Source organism: Carettochelys insculpta, chromosome 19 (genome assembly GCF_033958435.1).
Source record: "Carettochelys insculpta isolate YL-2023 chromosome 19, ASM3395843v1, whole genome shotgun sequence".
NCBI classification, from domain to species: Eukaryota; Metazoa; Chordata; order Testudines; family Carettochelyidae; genus Carettochelys; species Carettochelys insculpta.
In genome coordinates this window covers 17,312,589-17,314,106 of record NC_134155.1, presented here as the reverse complement: position 1 = coordinate 17,314,106, position 1,518 = coordinate 17,312,589, and the positions used below count along the sequence as shown (strand labels likewise).

The 1,518-nt window shown below is 52.1% G+C and overlaps 1 non-coding gene across 1 annotated transcript; it reads left to right on the top strand.

The window, feature by feature from the left end:
- Positions 1-272: 272 nt before the first annotated feature.
- On the top strand, positions 273-344 carry TRNAP-AGG (transfer RNA proline (anticodon AGG)). Its single transcript has one exon. It is a non-coding gene; the product is annotated as a tRNA-Pro (tRNA).
- The last annotated feature ends 1,174 nt before the right edge of the window (positions 345-1,518 follow it).

The window sequence follows — 1,518 nt, the reverse complement described above, 5'->3', positions numbered from 1 at the left end:
CCCAGTGCACTACACAGGCCTGTGCACAGGCTGTGTTCTCAGCTGGCCATCCACTGACGGTCCCCCCTCCATGATTGCATCCGATCCCTAACAATAACACAGGGACAGTCTGTACTCTCAAATGGCCTTCCACCCACTCTTCCCTGCATGAAGGAGTACAAAGTTAGAAGAAAGGGGATAGAAAAGTCTAGGAAAAAAGTTTTTGATTTTCTCTCTTCACTACACAGACATTGCCAACATGGGGGAGGACAGTGAACTTACATACACCGAAGGGCTTGTTGGTCTAGGGGTATGATTCTCCCTTAGGGTGGGAGAGGTCCTGGGTTCAAATCCCAGACAAGCCCAGTTTCTGCTATTGTCTGAGAGCTGACCCAGACAGCTCAGGGGCTCCTGTCCTCTCAGATGAACTTATAGCAGAAACAGGAATCTCAACTGGCCCTCCATCCTGTGTTATTGGCAGGGGTCAAAGCATGAAGACAGACAGGAAAGGTTAGAAAAAAGATTTTATAACTGAAATATCAAAGATTTTGCAACAAGCAGCAGGTGTCTGCAATGGACAGCAAGCCCCCAAAAATATTTTTGGCAGGGGGAGCTGTGGTCTGTGGCTGCAGAGCTGGTTGAAATGTTCCACCACCCCTGAAAATCTTAGCCCCCGGTGGAGAGTTCCCCCACAACAACAGCAAGCCCCATGGGTCCATTGCTGGGGTGTGGAGGCTGGGGAGTTTCAGCGGGGGGACAGTTGAAGTAGTCCCGCTGAATATCTTAGCCACTGAGGGAAACTACTCCCTAGTGGCATCAAGCCCCCAAATACCTGAGCTGCCAGGGGAAACTTCCCCCCAGCAGCAGAAAGGCCCCAAAAATCTTTGGTGGGGGGCCAATTGAAGTAGTCCCCCATATGGCAGGCAGCCCCCGAATGTATATTTAAGGCAGGGGGCTAGCTGAAGTAGCTCCCCCAAATATCTTAGCCACCAGGGGAGGCTTCCCGCCTCCCAGTGGCAGCAAGCCCCGAAAACTCTTTCCCACCCTCGGAGCCCTAACCACACACAAGCCAGGACATGGTGCTGCCTGGCAGCATTGTCAGCACTGAATGGCAGGCATGTGCTTTTGTTGGGTAGGGGCTACCCATGTGATGTGGCTGAGCATGGGAAAGACCCCAGCTACGTGGCACCTGTGGGAGAGGGAGGGGACCTGCACAAATGTAAACCGTTGAGAAGTTTCGCAGCCACCTATGGAAGCATGACCCCACCCCCCAACAGCCTTGTTGCCACATGGTACAGCAGGGCAGCATCTGGTGCCTGGCAGTGCAGAAAAATATAACAGGTGTAGAGATAGACTCACGAACTCCATGCTGGAGCTATCTGTGATGGGTAGATGCGCTCACAGCGCTAATAGCAAAGACAGACGTTTCTTAGGCTCTCATACAAACGTGATTCCACAGCCACAAGCTTCCTGGTCCCGAATTGAAATTCAAGGTCATCTTGTTACCTAATTGCTGCACACCTGGAGAGCAGTAGCCAG